Source organism: Monomorium pharaonis, chromosome 3 (genome assembly GCF_013373865.1).
Source record: "Monomorium pharaonis isolate MP-MQ-018 chromosome 3, ASM1337386v2, whole genome shotgun sequence".
NCBI lineage: Eukaryota > Metazoa > Arthropoda > Insecta > Hymenoptera > Formicidae > Monomorium > Monomorium pharaonis.
The window spans coordinates 23,070,327-23,083,159 of record NC_050469.1 but is presented as its reverse complement, the minus strand read 5'-3'; the positions used below and the strand labels follow the sequence as shown (position 1 = coordinate 23,083,159).

Here is a 12,833-nt window from a genome sequence, read left to right as displayed (position 1 = left end):
GTATAGCTACATAGCTTTTATTAAATTCGGCTATTTAAAGCATAACAAGCAAACATTTCATTTAATAAATTTATAATATTTTTTCAATTTAAATACACTCTACAATTTCCGAAATACTATCTCCGCGATAACTTGATTTCTAAAAATGTGCATCAGATTGTGTTTCAAAATAATCCGAAACTTTTTATATATAATATAATTTAAACAATATGAGAAACTTACTTTGAATGTCTCATAAAATCATATACATAGTAGTTTCGGAGCTATAAATCATATCTCACAAGCGTGATAACCATGATTTGGAGGCTTTCCTCGCCTTGTGTGCTCTTTATTTATTCACGGGGAATGCTGTTTAAATAACTTTCACGTGAGTTTGCGTAAAAAGCGAAATCCCGTGAGCAGCCGCGGCTCGTTCATATAGTTTTACGATCTGATCCGGCCCGAAGCGCGAAAAGAAAATCGCGGGATATCGTTCCGTCGACGCCGCGACGTCGTGGAATCGACGGCATACAACTCGATGATTCAAGCGTTTAGAGACGGCTAATACTTTACTTGAGAGATTCGTAAACACACACGTATACACAGTGTGTGTATATACGTACATACAGGCGCGTTCACAAACGAGCAGCGGCGCGTTCGTTACAACGTTAGATCCTCGCCGAGCACCCACCTGTACACCGTGTCTTTATCGAGCCACGAATTGTTTGCGGAATGAAAATATTGTCCCTGTAAACAAGTGACTACATTGTGCCGGGCGCGCCGTTCTCTTCGTTATAACAAATCGCTCCCTCCGCGCCGCTTGGCCCCTTGGAACACAAGCACACGCAATTGAGAGAGGGAGGGAGGGAGGGAGAGAGGAAGAGAGAGAGAGAGAGAGAGAGAGAGCTGTTTGTTTCGGTTAGTACAAATCCTTAATCTACGATTAAACAACGATTTGCTATTTGACCTAGATTATCACGTATCGCAGGTCTTCATCGGCCCAATCGAGTACTCAACGATTGTGCGTAAACGCAGCGATTAATTGAATGCACAGATATATTTTATAGATAAAAACAAGTAGATAATTTTGCACAGATAAAGGCAATATTTCGAGAATATTTTTTTCTCTGCGACAATTCAAACGAATGATTAATTATAGAATTTTACCGCACGAGTTCTTCAATTAAAAATTTTGAATTAAGATTGAATCCACGCGTTGCACGAGGTATTTAAATTTAAATATTGTTTTAAAATAATTTAATTATCATAACTTGAACTAATGAAATGTGAATTAATTTTTTAATTATTTGATATCGGATTTATTATTACTTAAATTTAATTCTCAATGCCCAATCTACATGAAAGTTTTGAAAGAGATGTTTTTTGAAATAAATTCATAACTATTAAAAAAATGGTTTAATATTATTTATATAATTTTTATTGCGAGGTGATCGGCACAATCGAGGTAAAATTTTTTAACTGCGTTTCCATTACTATCCCAATAGGGCAAATGTGTTATATTGCGTGATTACGTAAACTCGTGGTGCATCACCCCTAGAGCGATTTATTTCAAAATTTTATCTGCTTGAAATTATCCCGTTTAATTTTTACTTGCAGCGGTTGATTAAAGATTCATTTATTATTCACGAATGGATTATAACGTAATCGTATGTCGCAAATATGTTAGTGCTCATTCAGCAATATTATATCAATCAAGTATTACATTTTATACTCGATAACATTTTAAAATGTGGATAATCGATGCTAATAACATGGAAATAGAAGAACATATTGCGTAAAATAAAAAATAATTATTTGTTTTATTGCTACGTGACAAATTGACAAGCTACCTTTATTTTAAGAATTGGGAAGTAACGCAATTATCATTATTTTTTTAATGGTGTTATTTTTTTTCATAAAAACGAATTTAATAATTACTCTCTTGTATTGTATTTAATAATTGCTCTTTTTGTTTTTGAAATTATTTGTACACAATTTCCGCTCATGCGTGCATATGTAATAATAGTATTGTTAAATTTGATCATCAATTAATATTGTTATATTATTAATCTGAGTCAGTTTAAGATCTTTATGTCTCAAATTGAAAGAATTCTTTTTAGAATTAGTAACTAATAAGGATACTAGTTTTTCAGTTCATTATCAGTAATAAACAATAAATTCGTATAAGAGAATATTTAACAATTTTTCAAATAGAGAATTGAATCAATTTCAGAAAACATTTTTTTTAAACTTTCATGTAGACAATAACTAATATTGAGAATTAAACTTAAATATATTTGTAAAGTAAATTCGATATATCAACAATTAATTTAAAAAATTGTTAACCCATATTTTATTGATTTAATTAAAAATTATTTTTAAATAATAAGAGTAAAAAAATCTTCCAATTCTAATTTTAAATATGCACGTATCTCTGCAGATATCAAATAATTATAACAGTTTACTCTCTCTTACGTAATTCAAAGAACGATAGGTAATTATTATCTACAAATAAATGGTTCTTTCGTTTTTCGTACTTTTCAAACTGGAGAAGCGTGAAATAGCTAAATAAACCGAGAAGCTTAAATTTTAGACGATCGAATCTCGTGACGCATTAAACATTAATGTAAACCACATAATGTACTTGTGCTCAATCATTGGAGTATATTATTTGACGATCGAGTTGATGTGTGCCTGGGATTGTTTAACTTTGGTGAGCCGGAAAAGGTGCAAGTCCGGGGTCTCGGGGCAGCTTAATAAAAAGTGTTTTGTCATTTTTATAAGGAGGACAAAGAGGGTGACAGAACGGCCGGCTGGACTGACGCGACTTTGTGGAGTTCCTAAAGGATCCTACCTGGATCCACGTGGGTGGTCCTCTTTCACCTCTCTCTCTTTCTCTCTCGCCCTTCTCGTATTATTAACACCAGTGATAACTCGTAGGCACACAAGGACGTTATACCGCCCTTCCTTCTCTCGGACCTTCGTTCGTTTCTACTTTTTTTTTTTTTCTGTATGTGTTATATTGCTGGCTGAATGACGCTCGCCTCATACATCCGCGAAAAGGACGATTATGTATTCATAGAGACGAAGATCTTTCACGTTAGATTTCATTCTTCTGTATCTATTTACTTATCCATTCATTTTTATTAATGCTTTTCAACACCAAATTATTTTTCGACATTAGAAGATAAATTTTATTTTCATTTCTACGGTAATGTATCTGTATATCTTTCTGTTTACATATGGAGGATAATATTAACCTTATCCGATAATTATTTAATAGTAAAATTTAATTTTTTTTATTTTTATTTAACAATAATTTGTCGAATTTATAAACAACTTTGAACAATAAAAGTTTTTAATTCTAGAAATGAATATTTAGAGAATTTTGAACAAAAATCTATCAGTATTTTGCACTAGTGTTTACGGGACAAAGTCCTTTTAAATTTAGGATACACCGGATGTTTCCAATTTTATCTGACTCTGCATTTCCTTGAGGAATATGGCAAATTCTCGTTTGCCCTAGAAAAATATTTCTGGAGGACATTTTGGATGGACAGAAGATTGTACGCAGTACCTGTCGTGCTTGATTGCGGAAAGCATAACATCAACGGATTTGTTGTTCTAAGCATTCACTTGTGCTCGAGGATACGATATTTCGCGCAAAAAAAAGGGAAAGTCAGATGTGGTGTCTGGTGACTGTGTCAAGAAATCACACAGCACCTTATATAGTGAGAAGAAAAACAGTTGCATCTATCTTCGAGATCATCTATCACGTCCTCAAAACATAACGTAGTATGATGTAGGTCAATTTTTCGACTGGAAAATTTTTAATCGAGGAAGTATAAAAAAGAGAGCATGTAAAGGCATAAAGTGACAAATAAGTCTCAAAGGTGATTATCATTTCATGTTAATTAAGACATTGTTTATCAGTTAGAACTTGAATATCGATTATTTTGTTTAATTCACTTATACGCACATAACAATAATGATTTTTTTATATAAAAAAGATAATCTCACTAGAGAATAATCCAGACAAAAGTAAATTAGAATTTTTAGCTCATGCCATTCATATTACATTATTCATATTATTCATAAATATAGGTATATCTTTTTAATTATAATCGACACAACAAATTTCTTGTAAGATATAAAAGTTTACTAAAAACATTGCAATAAAACACGTCGCATATAGTTACAATATCAAAATTTACTAAAATATCTTTCTTACATTTTCAATCATAAATCTCCGAATTGACGTGGCAGAACAATTTAGAAAACTGAATTATATTTAATGGCTAAGAAACGGGAAACTTTGTTTTTATACATACTTTTTTATTAAATAATGTAATAAAATTTCCTTTTAGATATCGAAATAAATTAGGATCAATCTCACCGAGGAAAAACTTTTTGTTGCTAAAACAAAAGAAGGGATAGTTAAAAGAAAACAGTTATTATTGCAAATTATTTGTTATTTTAAGAAACATATTGTCTGAAATACAAATCACATTTGTTCACTTAGAGTTCAATGGTTACAAATCACATTTAATCACTTAGAGTTCAATGGCTATAACAGCAAATCAAACGTAACAAATTATTTGTTCTTACAACAGAGTTATTTGCTGCCCCACATCAACAAATCATTTGCTACAGTAGCTTCTGTCTTGTTAATTTAACAAAAATATTTCTCTCAGTTAATCCATAACGTCAAGAATTCGAACAAATGTGACTAGTCTAAAGTAAAGACTTAAGTCGTCAAATAAACTTACAGATTTTGAACAGGCGAATGTTGTGATAACGATTTATGGAAAAAAACATAAGAAATTTCGAATTAACACGAGTATAGTTTTTTTTTTAGTCTTGATCCTAACGTTCATACTTAATCTCACCTTTTTTAAGTATACTTTTTAAAAATGAAAAATGGAGCAGAATTTATTATCATAAATTATTGCAAAAAATCTTTTTACGGTTATGGTAATCCTTTATCCCTTCCAATGCTAAGTGTAAGCACGCGTACGTCCGGCAAGGAAAAAACAAAATAATAAATAAAAAGTCAAGTTTTCAAAGTCAGTTTAAATGAAAAAAAAATGAACATAAACAAATAAGTACTTGGACAATTTTTAATTTATTATTTATTCTTGCACTGTAAATACAATAAATTTTATAAGACCACACACATACGTTCGAACATAATACTTGCATATCAATTAATATGAAAATAACGAGGAATGACGTGAAGCGAATTGCATATCAATATATATAGGTATATCATATTGTTTGAAAAGTCGGCAAATAGTAAAGCATCGATAGCTTCTAAATGTTAATTAATTCTAAACGGCAATTATCCGATAATAGCCGTTGGATATTTGCGATCCATTCGTATTGTGAACAATATAATTTGCATTCGAAAATAGGATATTCATCTGCAAAGAGTAATATTTGCAAATTCAAATGTACAAATCAGTAGAAAAGTGTATATTAGATATCATAAACGCTTCAAGATTTATCGGATATTTTTAGGATGCGTTTTCGGAAAAAAAGGGTATTTACGTAATTGTCTTATTTGTTATATTTAATAAAAATATGATAAATCGTGCCGATAAAATATCCCGTTAAAAGCAAAGTACAATAACGTGTTGTAGTTTTCGATCATTTTCGCTCTTATCTTATATGTTTCATATTGTGCTCTATTACGCACAAAAAAATTGAACATTGTTATAAAATCGTTATGGCAAAACAATCAATATTTGAGAAAAAGTCTTATCTTTTATCTCGCATTATTACGAAACTATTTATAATTATATATAATTATATAATATTTAACGTCTCCACTTCAAGATTAAAATAAACAGGTTTAGATAATGCATTTAGATCTGAACGAAGGTGAAAGAGGCGAACTTCGTAAAAGCTTATTAAAACGAAGCAGAACGTCGCTTTTAACTTTACATTTCGCGACTGACCGCGCGCGAGATTAAGCGGAAAAATCTTAAGGTTACGAATTTTGGCTACCGAAAGGATTGAGTGGGCGAATTGCGGGCGGAGGGAGGGGGGGAAAGATCCGCAGGAGCGCCGCGGGGCATATTGAGCCACTTAAAAAACGATATTTTCGATGTGTGTGCTTTATCGGGCACGAACGTGGCGCAGACCGGATAGTCACGTGCTGTACGTGCCTCGCCGTAGATTTCCCAGATTTGCGATCCCCGAATCTCGCCGGCCGTCCTATCTCCGACGAAAACCCGGGCACCGCGGCGCACCCTCGATCGGCCCAAGGCAAAAATAATAGACTCGTCGCACGTTTTCATTCCACCCCTCCCGACCGGGCGGCGTGACGGCGGCCGCTATCGACTGCGCCCTTATCCTACGGGAAAGCTCTTCGGGGATAGGCGTAATCACGAAAATTCCACGCGAAAGCTACTCTAAACATCTTTGCGCAAAGACGACGGCGACGGCATCCTGGCTCAAATCTGCCGCCATCGATCAATCCTACATTTTTATCCACCGATATTATTTTTATATTACACTGCTTATATATTTGTTATGCTACTTTTATTCTTACTTATATATATTTGCATTTAAATAATTATTTATATAAATAATATGTTGTTTATCTATTAGACTCCTTTCACGGTATTAAGAGACGAATATTCTATTCTGTATCCAAAAACATTGCAATGATCTGTCGTTAAATTGTTAAACGAACCGTATTGATCTCTAGTGTCAGTTTGTGACTCGATAGAAAAGTAAAATTAGATCATTCTTTTAATTCTTAGTCAATTATTAAAGACGCTTATTTTGACATGGGAATTCTTTTGATTAGAGGCCTGTTAGTTATAAAACCTACGCGTTTATCTACGACAACAGTTTTGTAATATAACACAAAATGGTTCTTTAGAAGCATAAACGGAATGCTGAGATTTTCAATATCGCCATTTGTTTTTGTGTTCTGAACTTTGGCAGTAAACGTAAAACGGTTTAGAGTTCAATGCCATCCTGTGGCGTAAAGTCGAAGAAGACAACCAAATGTTCATAACACTGTATCCTTCTGTCTGTTAATGAACTCGAGAGAATAGCTCGAAACAATGCAGAAAGAGATACTTCGTATTTTCTACTTTCTCCCAGATTTTTACTTATTTTGAACATTCCAGTTAAAACAATGAATATAAAACATTAGAAAGAATACACAACATTTTGATAATTGTCTGAGAAGCGAACCCGGAAAGATTTTTGATATTTTCCAAGCGGGTATAGGACGTTCCTGCAGCGCGCGCGTAAAAGCACGTATGTGGCGAATCGATTGTGCAAACAAAAGCGCCCCCGTCTATCGTCCTCTCGTTAAATTTCTGTTTCACCGTTTCAATGCAAACGTTGCATGATATAAAAGTTGCAAGCAGGCCATCAGGCCAATCCGAGAAGTTTTGCTCTATTTGCTCGACGCGCCTAACTTATTAATAACGTATAATAAATGCAAATAGGTCTCTATTTGTACATTGTTCAATATTTTCACCTATCGGGATATTCGATGTACAAGGTGATATCTCATATTGAAACTTGAAAAAATTTTTTTCTAGTAAAATTTAAAGGGTACCATTTTTTACGATTATTAAAGGTATTCGACTTTAGATATCTCGATAATGTTGACTGTGAAATATTATGATAATTAAATTTTATGTTATATTAAAGAGGTAAATTCTGGTGTTAAACGAAATTTTCATTTATTTTTACATTTTTTTAAGTTTGAGTTCTGGGAAACATGTCTATAAGATATATGCAATTTCAATAAAATGGCGAGGTTATGAAAGCGAGATGTTTTTGTATACACGGAAAAAAATTTACAGTAAAAATTACTGTGGTAAAGAATAAGCGCGAATTAAGGAAATAATTGTGAAAATTTTTACTACGTTTATCATCAAATTACCGTAGTATTTACACTACTTACAGTATAATTCTATGAAACTTCTGAAATCAGAGAATCGCTAACTGCATGTATTATTTTTAGAAGCATTGAGTATAATCATCAAAGTACCACGTTGTTTTTGGATAGTTTTTCTTAAACAAAAGCTAAAAATAAAACTTTAAAAACATAAACGTAAATTAGGAAGTGCCTTTTACCATATGCAGTTTCATATTGTGTAATAATCTTTTCCTTACAAAGAATAAAAAATCAATGTATCATAAATTGGGCCCCAAAATTAGCATAGGCTACATTTTCCTTTCCTTCAACATGAGTCATTTGTACAAAATATTTACAAGTTAATGTGAAGATTCCTAAGAGTCTTTTACTTCAATATGAAGTATTTTTTGTCGATTATGCAAATGCCTTATGCTCTTCTGCAAGATGCAACATGAATGTATGAATTATATGAGTTTGTATTTTTTTCAATTATTTAAACCGATCATGTTTTCACTACTATTAATACAGTACAATATTTAGTTTTGAAAAAAAGGAAAAACAAGCTGCTTTGTCATATTATATTTACATCATTATATATCTTTTTGAAACCATACAATAAAGATAATCGAAACAAATGAATCTAATGTTTCTTTTCGTTATATCTTCGAATAATATTTAGGTTTCAGGTACAGAAAGTAATAATCCTAGCTACAAGAAAAACGTGACAATTCTCGGCATATAGATCCTGAAAGGAGCGAACCTAGCGTTCGTATGATTTACAGCTTTATTTCCCTCATGTACATAGAATGTTGTTGCGAGCCGAGAATTCAATAAGCGCATTTAGCGTTAAGTGCGGGGAAATGGACACGAGCCTCGGTCATTTTTAACGAGCCGTGCCGCGCGGCGTACTGGTCAAAGTCGATCGATGAGAGGGCATTGAAAGACAGGCAGGTGGTGGATGAGTCGCGGCCGATCAAATGCCTCGAATTGGCAGCGATTTCTCGACCAGCGGCCGCGGCCAACTCCCCCTCCCTTCCTCCCTTTCGTCGGTCAGTCGCCACTTCCGTCGAGTCAATTTTAATAATTCCACCCCTTCCCTCCCCACTCACGATTCACCTTCGTACCGCGATGACTCGCACGATTTTTCCGGCAGCTTTCAATTATCCGAGGACCCGCACTCCCACGAGCGAACGCTGCTTCACGAAATATCGATCGCTCGTCATTTTCTCTCTTTCTCTCCCCTTCTAGGAAATCGTCGCGTTAGCGGGCGTAGGCACCCGTACCGGAAGTGGGCGTAACGAGAAATTACGAGTTGTAGTAACGAGAAGGCGCGTTATCGTTGCCCGCAATTACGAGTCTTACGTCGTGCTTTGAAAAAATGTCCGAGTCGCCCGTCAGTTAATTGGATGACTATTACATGGGGTGTCCTTAAATTATCGCGTACACGGGAGTCTTCCTCACGAAGAATTTGTCTCTGATGATAATGTCTTGACGATAAGCTTAACGATAAGCTATAATTCTTGACATGTTAATGATTGAATATAAAGAGGTTTTTGAAAAACATCTACATTTTTTCCGTATTATGCTATTAATTTCGAATATACTTTGTTTTAATAGACTTTAAATTTGCACACACAATTTGCTTCAACGTATCTCTATTTCTTAACAAAGAGTTCATTCTACGTCATTCCACGACACAAAGTTGTGTGAATTCTTTAGAGAACCAAAGACCAAAAAAAAAATTACATCGACACGAATAATGCGCAGTAAAACCGAGTATATACGAACTGCCAGGCACTCGCTAATATACCCTTTGCGGAAAACCTCAATCGGTCGGCTGAAAGAAAGAAAAAACCGTGAAAAGAGTGTGGTTGTAAAATCATAATCGATTTATAAGGGCGGTGCTTTTTGCTGGGTTCCTTCTCTAAAATTTCAAGGGTTCTAAATTATTCTGAGGAAAGACGCAAAATCCTGCCGTGCAATTAAGTATTATAATGTAACATAATGCAACGATAATAAAAGCATAAAACATAATTTAAAAAATTCAAAAATAGTTGCAAATTTTTTTCGAAACTAAATCTGTCTAATTTTACCATCTGCTCTAATTTTACATTCTGTTGTGCCGATTCAATTTTATTAAACTGCACTGAAAACACAATAAATTCGTAATGCGTTATTTAAATTTTATATGAGTCAATAAAATAAAAACGGCAGGTATAATTAATTTATAAGCTTCTCTTTAAAAAAGAAAGCAACAGAAATAATAAAAAAACTTGAATTATTGACACTTTAATTTTCTTTCTCCAATAAATGAGTTCTTAAAGTTATTTTAGCTTAATAATACAATTAAAAATTTAAAATTTGAAAATTACAGGCTTCTTAGGTTTATTTTTTTGCTATTAAACGATAATTAGATTCAATTTACAGATATTCAAACGTAATAATAAAACAATTTAATTAATAAAATTTTTTAATTTTTGGTAATATTTTAGAGATGGGAAATACATTCTGAAATTTGAATGAACGGAAATCTACTCTTTATCATGTATTCTTTTAATATCTAACATTTTAACATCTAGTAATTCTTAATAAAATTAAGAATTTCTCTATTAAAAGCTCTCAATATTAAGATTTGAAAAGGACTAAACCTTGAAATAGATGAGAAAAAAATTACGAAAAGGAATTGCAACACGTTTCCGCATTATTTACCTTCGTCCGTTTATCCTCAGACCGGATCTAAGCGACATCGACACTATCGATATATTGGACCTTTTATTGTTCCAGTTCGATCTTCGTGGGAGGCTGTGCAGCGCGTAAAGATAAACATCCATACGCAAGAATAACATCTTCCAGATCCCTCTAATCACAACACTCGAAGGATACCCCGTACATAAGCGAAGAACACGGGTATGAAAACACTTTTGATAGAGCCATCGGAAAAATGAGAGAGCAGCCTGGCAATTCATCAAGGTCATTATTCGCGATAACAGAGAAAACTGTATCGCGCATATAACAATCGGTGAGCAATTCGTAACTTTCGGAAAATAAAATAAGAAATGCGGGCATTATTTGAAAATTAAATAAAATTTTTTCTTGTGAAAAATCTAATAAGAATAAATTAGGTGATTTTCGTAAAATTGTACGGTATAATAATTAAACATTAGTAAGGGAAAATAAATATAAAGAAAGAAGAGTAGAGCAACTTCTTATTATTAACTAGATAAATAATTATATTGAAAACAATTATAAAAAATTGCCAAATGTATACATAAAAAAAAACATTTTGCTGAAATATAGATCTAAAAATAAGTGTGGAATTATTAAAAAATTATATTATACATTTGTGTGTGTGTGAACTGCTTGCTAAAATGCATAGTAAAAAAACTTTGTGGCAATATTATTCTACTTGAATGTCTTACATAATTATTTCGATGATTCAACGTAAAATTATTTTCTAATCTGTATCTAGCTTTTAGGTACCGCAGTAAAATTGTTTATTTCATGAAGTATTTTCAGAAGTTAGCGCTAATAAAATTATTTTATCAATATTATTAATAATCAGGATTCTCATAAACGATTGAACTAATGGAATCGTTTCATAAATATGTAATTTTATTCAGATTATTTTGATACATTCCACGCTGCTCTACAACGCTGTTCGCAATATAATCGAAAATAGAACAACTTGAGCTACGCTCGATTCTAATGGCACTTCGAGTTCGCTAAGGAATGTTAAATCGTATACGTTACATAGTATTGCGAATGTTTTAGATTAATGCCTCGATTAATAAGTCGCTTAGGATGAAAAACGCTTTTTCCCCTTTCTCACGTAATATAAGTAAATTGATTGATAAAATAATCGAGGTTTATATGAAATTTTACATGATTTTTAAAGATTTTCAATAAATTTACCCTGTAAATCATTTTTGATAAATTGAAAAGAATTGATAGGAATTTATGCTGTAAAATTAATTTTCTTCGATATCGATCTTCAAAGGTTTAAAATTTTGTTTATTTCTTTCTTTTTTTTTTACTTTTCCCAATATTAATAAATTAAAATTTTTTTCTTTTAATTAAAATAGATTACACAATGAATGTTTAATCCCACATTAAAAAGAAACTAAATTATGTTATTACAGAATAAAAAGAAAGTTTGGATGCAATCTCAGTATATTTCAATGTTATCCTCGACTATAAAGATAAAATATGACAGCATAAGTTATCAATCCTTCCTTATTATCCAATTATTTTTAAAAGATCGCAGTAATATTTCAACAAACGTATCGGCGGCGAGATTACAAATGGACATTATTACATCTTACATGGAGGCACATGTGAAACTTGCGATACGATCTGATACTTACCGAACAAGTTCGTATAGATTTACCTTATCGCATAATAACTTATTATCTCAAGTTCGGAGCAAGTTTAGCACAATTTAACTAATATTTTGCGTGAAATAAAACGGATAACGAGTGGATTATGGAGCCATAATGCTATATCTTATACAGTCTAAACCTTACTCCGTTACGACGTAAAATCTCAATCAGCCCACGAAGAATATTGCAAAATTTACTCGATCGACTTCTACAAAAAGTTGTACAAAATATGACACGATATCTGCTTACGATATGCGTTTAGAGTGCGTCACTCGTAAAACTATTATACATCTACGTATTTATTGCCAGCTGGGAGATATATTGGTAGGGAGATATCTCTGCCATAATAAACTGCAGAATATCCATAAAAATATCTATGTGTAAATAGTACCGGCGAAGACACGATATAGGTGAATAAATAAACTTGCATGTACAAACTTGCAACTGTGTGTGATAGTCTAAGTGTGATTCAAAGATAAAACATTGCAGAATAGACTCTTCTAACCAGACTAATAAAATTCGTATAATTCTTGATATCTCGGCAGTCTCGCCCAAGATTTTAATTCTTGCGTTTTCATAGCGCA

General features: G+C 32.6%; 1 long non-coding RNA gene across 1 annotated transcript in view; it reads left to right on the top strand.

Annotated features, from left to right (window-relative positions):
• The window catches only part of LOC105837048, an 83,795-nt gene that overhangs the window by 62,352 nt on the left and 8,610 nt on the right, over nt 1-12,833 (top strand). Inside the window, exon 3 of the long non-coding RNA XR_004962537.1 lies at nt 10,655-10,889. This is a non-coding gene — a long non-coding RNA (uncharacterized LOC105837048). The remainder of the gene's footprint in view (nt 1-10,654; nt 10,890-12,833) is intronic.